The 8,803-nt window shown below is 38.9% G+C and overlaps 1 long non-coding RNA gene across 1 annotated transcript; it reads left to right on the top strand.

The window, feature by feature from the left end:
- Positions 1–2,058: 2,058 nt before the first annotated feature.
- On the top strand, positions 2,059–6,910 carry LOC102155620. The gene is made up of 4 exons (XR_005385698.1): positions 2,059–2,442; positions 3,433–3,555; positions 4,612–5,620; positions 6,671–6,910. It is a non-coding gene; the product is annotated as an uncharacterized LOC102155620 (long non-coding RNA).
- The last annotated feature ends 1,893 nt before the right edge of the window (positions 6,911–8,803 follow it).

Below are 8,803 nucleotides of genomic sequence, written 5' to 3'. Positions count from 1 at the left end.
GATTGATTTAAGATTCCACATATAAGTGAGAGCATACAGTCTTTTTCTGCCTGACTTACTTCACTTAGCATCATGCCTTCAAGGGCCATCCATGTTGTAATGAATGGTAGGATTTCCTCATTTTTTTTTTTTTTTATGGCTGGATAATATTCTATACCATAACTGCTTTATCCCTTCATCTGCCAATGAACATTTAGGGTGTTTCTATTTCTTAACTATAGAAAATAATGCTGCTTGTGAACATGGGGGACAGACACCTTTTTAAGTTAATGTTTTTGTTTCATTTGGATATAATCCCAGAAGTGGAATTGCTGGATTATATGGTAGTTCTATTTTTAATTTTTTGAGAATCCTTTATATTCTTTTTCATCCTACCAATAGTGTACAAGAGTTCCTTTCTCTCTACATCTATTCCAGTATTTGTTGTCTCCTGTCTTTTTGATGATGGCCATTCTAATAAGCATGAAGTAATATCTCATGGTTTTATTTTTCATTTTCCTAATGACTAGTAATGTTAAGCAGCTTTTCATGTTCCTATTGACCTTTCTTTTGTTTTTTGTTTTTTTTTTTTTTTTAAAGATTTTATTTATTTATTCATGAGAGGCAGAGACAGGAGAAGCAGGCTTGGTGCAAGGAGCCTGATATGGGACTCGATCCCGGGACTCAGGGATCACGCCCTGAGCTGAAGGCAGATGCTCAACCACTGAGCCACCCAGGCGTCCCCCTATTGACCTTTCATATATACTTTTTGTTTCTCATATATCTTCTTTGGAGAAAAGTTTCTTCAGGCCTTTTACCTACTTTTTAATTGGGATATCTGGGGTTTTTTTTGCCATTGAGTTGTATGAGTTCTTTTTATAGTTAGATATTAATCCCTTATCAGATATATGATACAGAAAGTTATATATGCTTTGGAATTTTTTTTTCATATTCTATATAGATTGTCTTTTAACTTTGTTAATGGGTTCTTTTGCTGTGTGGAAGATTTTTAGTTTCTTTTTTTATTTTGTTTCCCATGTTTTAGGTGTCATATACAAAAAAAAAATAATTACCAAGATCTATGTGAAAAAGCTTTATTCTTGTTTCATTCTTGTTCATTCTAAAACCATTTCATGGTTTTAGGCTGTACATTTTTTAAGTTGCATGTAACTACTCTCTTTTACTGTTCTTAATTTTTTTTCTTTGTCTTTGAATTTTGACAATTTAATTATGTGTCTCAGTGTAGTCCTATAAACCTATTTGGATTTTTTGGATTGCCTGATCTGGATGTTCATTTCTCTTCTTAAGTTCAGGAAGTTTTCAGTTATTATTGTTTTAAATATACTTTCTGTCCCTTTCTCTTTCTCTTCTCCTTCTGGAATTCCCCAAGTGCAAATACTGTTTCTTTTCATGTGTTTCATAATTCTAATAGGATTTCTTTATTTCTTTTCTCTCTCTCTCTCTCTCTCTCTCTCTTTCTCTTTTTTTCTGTTCTGACTGAGTAATTTCCCATATCCTATCCTCCAGGTCACTGATTCTTTCTTGTGCATGCTCACATTTACTTTTAAGATTCTATTAAATTCTTCTGTTATTGTATTTTTCAACTCTAGGGTTTCTGTTTGTTTTTGATGGTTCTTATTTCCTTGATGAACTTCTCATTTTGTTCATTCATTGCTCTCCTAATTTTGTTTGGATGTCAGTTTTTTTGTTTGTTTTTGTCATTCACTAAACTCCCTTTGATGGTGTCATATTTATCTAATTTTTCATGATCCTTAATTCCTTATGTTGGCATCTGTGAATTTGAATAATCAAGTTTCTCTTACAGAATTTTATAGGTTTGCTAAGGCAGAGACAGTTCTTCATCCATCAGCTTAATTTTCATTTCTATGTGTGTTTCCTGATAATGTCCTTGGGCAATTGGGGCCTACTAGTATAGTCTATTTTGGGGGAACACAACTGTTTGAGTTCTAGGGATGGTGGTTGTGCTACTGGCTGCAAACAGTTGGCTAAGACAGCTGGCTTGGTTCCCTATGCAAATGAGGCTCTAAGATAGGTTCCATGGTTGCCTGGATTCTCTGGCCAGGCTTCCGAGATAGTTGGGACTGGGTACTCTATTGAGTAGTAGATGAGACTATGAATTAGCTTTCCTGCCCTGACAGAGCATAAAGACAAAACCCAGGGCCTATACAGTTCATTGCTTGTGGACCTAAATCAGTCCAGAGTGTGCACTAAATTCCCTGGTCACATGAAGTTGCCAGTTTTGATCTGCAGATGAGGAAGCCATGAGCTGTAGTCTCTGTTCAAATGCCACCATACGTAGGACTGTTGAATGATCTGTGAAGCTTTCTATGTGCTCTGGTTAGGGTTCCTGCTTTGACAGGCTGAAGGCTGTATTAGGCAGTGAGTAGGGCTATGAATTAGGCTTCCTTTCCAGGTGCAGTGGAAGAAGCAGATCCAAAGCAGGTAAAGCTTTTTGTTGTCTTAATTCAAGCCGACCTGTATTCCAAGTTTCCTGACTCAGGAGAGCCACTGGCTTTGCTCTGCAAGCTATCAGCTCAGCCTGTCCAGTACTCAGTTTAAGGGCTGCTGGGCTACACAAAATCCAGGAGTTGTCTCCAGCCCTACTGGTCTATGGGGTTAGAAAAACACTCTCCATGGTGGGTGGGGCTATGTCTCAGCTCCCTTGCCTAAGCGGGAAGTGGAGAGTCCTCTATAGGCAAGTCTCAATTTTCCAATTACACTTTCTGGTTGTGAGGGGCGGGGAGATACCTTCAGTCTTGGTTATGAATTAATTCCTCTGCCTGTGCACAATATGAGAAAAGTGTGCCTGGTAAGGGCTTTGCTCTGAGACAATCAGCTCTGCTCATCTGCCTCTAGTCTCAAGCACCGCTGAGCTACACAGCTTTGATGCCTTGTTATTAACCCTTTTGGTCAGATGGTGTCAAAAGGCACCCTTCACAATGGGTTAAAATGGGGCTCTAGGCTAAGCCAAACTTCTTGCTTGAGGGGCTGAATCAGCCAGGTCTGCCCTCTGAAGAGTTCCCTAAGCAGAGTGCACCCTTGACTTGGTTCTACAGATGAGCAAAACCTCTAATTGGGACTAATACTTGAAAAATACAGATACAAATTTGGTCCACTAAGGTCTGTGTGATGGTTGTTGTGCGCCCCTCTCTGCCTTTTCCTACAGTCAGATTCCTTATGGTTGAACCCAGCACATTCATTTGGGGCTAGTTGTCCCCCTGGGTTCTTTTTCTCCACTGGAGGAAATTAGTGCTTAAGAGAGACCTCTCCTCGTGATGCTGTGTTGGCCTTGGGGGAAGACTGTACGTGTGGTCACTTCCCTTAACTTTCTATTACAGTCTGTCTCGGTCTCTGTGGTGTAAGGATTGCTTTAGCCTCGCCTCTGTGTTCTAGGATTCTCTCAGTGATGTCTTGTTCTTGAATCAATGTTAGTTGTTCGTCTGAAGAGGTGGAGTGAAGTCAGGAACAACCTATGCCATTGTCTTGGTGACATCACAAGAACTCACTTTCGGTGAAAGATGACTGCACTGCAGGATGCTACGTGCAACAGCTGAGGTGAGTTCCAGGTACTTTGCAGGAATGGAAGAGGGTTCACTCCAGGCAGAGCGTTCAGGGAGGGTTTCGTAGTGATTCTGGAGGAATAACATGAAGAAAGCAATCAAATAAAGTAACCCGGTAGAAAGCTGTGTCAAAAATGTAAGCAGCAGTGAAGTGGATGTTTTAAGAATTACCATTTTGAATTGTTTTGAAACCCAGTAAGCAAACAACACTGCCGAAAAGGTTTCAGGGATTATAACAGCATACACTCCTATTGATTTCCATTTGACTATTTCTTGCTAGAGGTAATGTCAAACAAAAATATAGTTTTTATTTGGATTCATTGTTCTATCTATTCCTGCTTGGTGCTGCAAAACCGAGCCCATGGCCATATAGCACTGGGGAAGCCCCACTGATGATGAAAGCCTTTGTCCCAAATGCTTTACTCTTCAAGCACCGGATTTTCTCCAAGCCTGCATTTCTGTCATGTGTCAAACAATTCCTTAGTCTTTCTTTCTTTCTTTTTTTTTTTTTTTTTAAGTCTTGACCTATTTTTTTTTTCTCCTGTGTCTTTTTCTCTCTTTGCTATATTTCTGTCTCTTGATGTCTGTTTTCCACCTGTTTTTTGCCTCCAGGAGAGACATCAGGGGCAATGATCAGAAAGCCATCCTGTGTCCTTCTGCTACACACAACTGGATCTCCAACTCCACTATCCCAACACTTGAGTGTCCTCCAGTTTGGGCTAAGGACACTACAAGAATAATTAATACCACCCACGTTGTTGAAAGTGGAGAGAAGAGGGGTGGAACTTTATTTTTACCATTTCGGTGAAGATACAATCTCCCCAGTACCCTTCTACTCATACACTCACCTCTTCTCCTTCATTGCACACTTTTCTTTTTCTCCCTTTTAGAATCATTGTGAAATATGCCTTTAAAGAAAATCAAAGTGAGAAGATTGCCTTCTCACATACTGCTCCATTTTTGCAGGTCCCCTGACATGACAGCAAGTGTCAGCATCAATCTCTCCTTCTTGAATCATTGATTTTTTAATCCCATATTCTTCTACCCACAGCTACTAATTGCAGCTGTCTGTCACTCTGGCTTGGATGGAGAAGAAAGGCTATCGTTTCAGTGAGTGAATTTGATGGGATGCAAAGAGATGCTGCAGTTGAACTCTGCCTCCAGCCAGTTTTTCCAGAGACCAAATATTAGACCTACCTGTTTAGCTAGATGCCAGCCAACTTAGTAAGAGGAAGATGCACAGAGCACATACATACAGACACTCATTCTAGGTCTCTTCTTTTTTCTAGATTTGTCTTTGTCTCTGGGCGTTCTCCGTTTCTCTTCATTATTTTCCACACTTTAATTTTTTATTTTGTTTAGCTTATGTTTTGCCGAGAAGACATAAAGCATCTTTTAAGCATCACAACTATTGCATAAACCAAGCTGCCTTGAAGCTATTTTGTACATATGTTTTTCATTTACTGAAGGCAGGGGGTGCTATATGCAAAGAAATTAGCTTCAGTAACTAGGTAACATTTCCAAAGAGACACCTGCAGACATTTATAGTGCCACATTATAGAATTGCTTTAAAATGTATCATTTCTCTCAGATGCTGCCAAATGTACTATGATGCATGTCCTTACTGAGGTATGCAGACAGCAAATGTCATACACATATTCTTCTCATCGAAGAAGCAATGTGTTGTAACTAATAATGATTTCTCCAAATCGCAGATTAATTGGTGTGCAATTAATTTGGCATATCCTAAATGTAGCAGAGTATCCTTCACCTGAGTACATCTACAGCAATAAAACATTTTCACAGATAATATTGCTGGAATGCCCAAATAACATCCTTGTCAATAAGAACTCCACAATCTTCCACTGACCAGATAAATGAGAAGCCAGAGAAAATATGAACTAAACATCTCATTGTTTTTCCTTCCAAATAACTTACATATTTTGACATTTTTCCTCAAATGGAGAAGATTTTGAAATATCTCCCTATATAACTTGGAAATGGAAAAAGGAAAAATAAGGTGCAGTGAACATGATTCACATGAATTACAAGTACAAAAGGTAAAATGTAGTACAGAGTATTACATAATTTCAAAAGCTTACTAAAAGAGCTAGAACTACAAACTTTGAAAGGTCAGTGAATATTGCAGTGTTTTGACATGCCATAGGGATAAAAAGACTCAAGGACAGGCAATTTGACTTGTTCAAAAAAAGGTATTATTTCTCTAAAACATTCACTTTAGATATTTTCCCATATTACAGTTATCTGTGGACTAAATTGTACAGGATAGACATGCAAGACACTTCAAAAACTTCTTTGCAGCAACCAAAGCCCAATATCAAAAATGAATTATCTAGGATAAAGTATTCATTTTTGCGTTCAAATCTTTCCAGGCGTTCAGAAGATGCCAGAGTAAATTTGAATGTTTGGTGGGACTAATAGAAGGTCAGATCAGAGAGAGTGAATCTTTAGGGCTAGTTTCTAGATACCCAGATTCAACCATCTAAATCTGATGCAGTTTTTTTTTTTTTAAGTTCAAAATGTTGAGTAATAAGATAATTAAAACCACCAATTATTAGTATTGATCCAATCAATTTTTGTTGAGTCAGTGATGAATAGTAATTTGTATTTACTGATCTTCTTTGTATTTGCGAGTTTCTCAGGTTAGAACATTTGTAAAAACTAGTGTCACATTCAATACAAAACTGAGACTGCTTTAATACCTAGCAATAAATTCATTGACTTGTTTGATTGTTGAGGGGACAGCTTGCACTAGAGAGTATAGCCACCAACCTGCTGACACAATATTCCAGAAAATTAAGGGGAAAAAAAGTAATGATAGCACAGTAGTAAAGCAAGAGCAGAAAAAATTAATACATTGCATTTGTAATGACTATAGGGCAGGGTGTAGTAGAGAATGGATGCCATGATTGCTACTGATTTTCATATTTGGGAGCTTCAGACAGTAGTTCTAATCAAGATAAGTCAAGATATAACGTATTATATCTTTAAAATATTTACCTATATACTATAAAATACATTTGTTTCTGTATAAGAGATGATTACTTATGCCCACTTCATGAAATACTGTGTTGGTTCTTTGGCGGCAGTAAAAGGGAAATAGAAAGATAAAGAAGACACATTCCATATCCTCAAGAGTGTTTATCGTCTAATGGAGGAAACCAGAAATCAATCAAATAATAGGATTGCAGGACAGAGGAAGAGAAAAGACAACTGCTGGATGTGAACTGATTAGAACAATTTCAATCTGGTGGAAAAAAAAAAAAAAAACAGAGACAGAAATAAGAAATTTCTAGGTTCAGAAATTGGTCCAGCTTCTCACTAGCTCTGTGATCTTTGGGCTTGTTCTTAATCCCTCTGAGCTGGTTATCTCATCAATAAAACAGAGATAAAACTGCCTTTCATTTTGTCATTATGAGGATTAACATTAACAAGAAAGTGTATGTAAAAGTACTTGACTCGTGTTAAACACACAAAATTGGTACTCCTCTCAAAATCTGTGCTGATGCAAGTCCTGGTTAACTGCTGACTCTGCTTCTGTGATCAGAGGCATCAAAGCAGACTCTGATTGGCTCCCTTTCCTCCTCAATCCTCCTCTGCTTTTTATGCTGGTTTAAAGGCAGAAGTCCATTACATGGATGGGTGGGAGAGAGAGGTTTATGTGGCCAGAGGAAGTAGAGAAAAACAAGATCTGGCTTAAATCCTGACTTATCAGGGATACTTCAGTTGAGGGAACATGACAGGCACCCAGTGGCCAGAATGGCATAAATGAGCTCAATTTAAAGAAAGGGGATATAATGGGATATGAGGATTGAAAGTCAAACCAAATACCATAATATTGAATTCCCAGCTGAACTAAGGCTCTTTAGTTTATTTCTCGCCAGGTTTCAGATGAGAAGCCAACATAGGACTGAGCCTGCAAGAGTGGGCAGCTAGTCTCAATTGTGAGCAGGAGTCTCTGGCAGCGGGGAACCAGAAAGACTCTGACTTGCATGGAAAAGGACAGATATTCACACAAATTCATTCTTAATAACCAGTATTGATTGACCACTTACTATTTTAGGTGCTGGAGACATTAAAAAAAAAAAAAAAATAGATCCACATTCATGAAACATATTCTAATGGAAAGTCAGTCCAGAATCAAGGCAACCAGTATGCTAGTTGGTAATAAACGATAAGGAATAAAATCAGTGGGGAGAGGAAAACAGGCATTTCTAAGGGTGTAAAATCCTATGTTGGGCAAGAGAGGCCCCAGTGATAGGTAACATTTGAGTAAAAATGCAAAAGAGTTGAAGGCAAGCATTGCTAAGACACCTGGGGCAAGAGAATTTTAAGCGAGGGAATAACTCATGTAAAGCCCTGAGGTAGGAGCGAGCTTGCTTCCTGTTTGAGGAGGAGCAAAGGGCATCAGTGCTGATAGAATGAAGCAGATAAAAGGGATGTAAACAGGAGATGAAGTTAGAGAGGTAGCGGCACCATACCTGCTCTATAGATTTAGAGGCCAGCCCCCTCGGGATAAGAGGGACACTGATTGGTAGCTTTATCAATCGGCAACGGTTCACAGTAACTCATTGTAAAGAATCATTTCCAAATCTATCAGCTTGGCAACAATCATCTGTTCTCACTCCTGCATGTTTGGCTGGGTTGGTCAGCTGATCTAAGTTCTCAAATGAGCTTCTTCCCAAGATGAAGAGCACAGGTCTGTTCTGTGTCTCTTATGCTCCTCAGACCCAGGGGCTACCCCTTTCTTTGTTGGCCCCTCCAGAGCCCTAGGGCATTTCAAGTGTAATAATAAACCAGTGAACTGTGAAAACAAAATTGTTCTTTCATAGCAATGCCTGAGGTCTATGGCAGAAGGTTCAAATGCACAGGGGTAGTTTAAGTTTCTGCTTGCCTTGCATCTACTGATATTTCATTGGCCAAAGAAGTCATATGGTTGAGTCCAAAGTCAAGATGCCGGAGGATGCCCTCCACCTCTAGTGGAAGAAATGTAAAGTCATGTGATAAAGGATATGGATGCGAGGGCTGACTATTGTGGCCCATGGTCCAATCTATGACAGAGATTCGAGCAAAGGAATGACATACTAACTTTGGTTTTAACGGGATCACTCTATCCTCTGTTGAAAAAGGGAGGAAAGAATTTGGAGGAGGATCAGTCCAAGAGTGATGATGGTGGCTCAGATCAGAGTGATTAGCAGTGCAGATAGCAAGGAAGTTTGCAA

The sequence above is a fragment of the Canis lupus genome, chromosome 38 (assembly GCF_011100685.1).
Source record: "Canis lupus familiaris isolate Mischka breed German Shepherd chromosome 38, alternate assembly UU_Cfam_GSD_1.0, whole genome shotgun sequence".
Taxonomy (NCBI): Eukaryota; Metazoa; Chordata; class Mammalia; order Carnivora; family Canidae; genus Canis; species Canis lupus.
Note: the sequence above shows the minus strand (reverse complement) of the source record. Positions and strands in the feature narration are given on the sequence as shown.